A 437-nucleotide genomic window follows, 5' to 3' on the forward strand; every position below is an offset into this window, starting at 1 on the left:
AGCGAGGAAATCAGAATTGAAACAGACACATGTATGCCAATGTTCATCGCAGCACTGTTTATAAAAGCCAGGACATGGAAACAATCTAGATGTCCATCAACAGATGAATGGATAAGAAAGCTGTGGTACATATACACAATGGATTATTATGCCGCCATTAAAAAGAATATATTGTCTTTCTCTGTCTGACCTCCTAAGTATTCTTTTTATGCTAGTGTAGATTCAAGTATATACTTGACTTCGTTTTCAGAACATTTGTTGCTACTCTATAGAAATGTAATTGACTATTAAAATATTTGTCTTGTATTCTGCCAGCTTTATATTAATTCTAATACTTGTGGATTTCTTCAAGATTTTCTAGATACAAAAGTATGTCATCTCCAATAAAGTTTGACTTTTTCCTTTCCATTCTGCAGGCTGTTTTTTTTTTTTTTTTT

This window comes from Oryx dammah, unplaced genomic scaffold (assembly GCF_014754425.2).
Source record: "Oryx dammah isolate SB20612 unplaced genomic scaffold, SCBI_Odam_1.1 HiC_scaffold_4136, whole genome shotgun sequence".
Lineage (NCBI taxonomy): Eukaryota > Metazoa > Chordata > Mammalia > Artiodactyla > Bovidae > Oryx > Oryx dammah.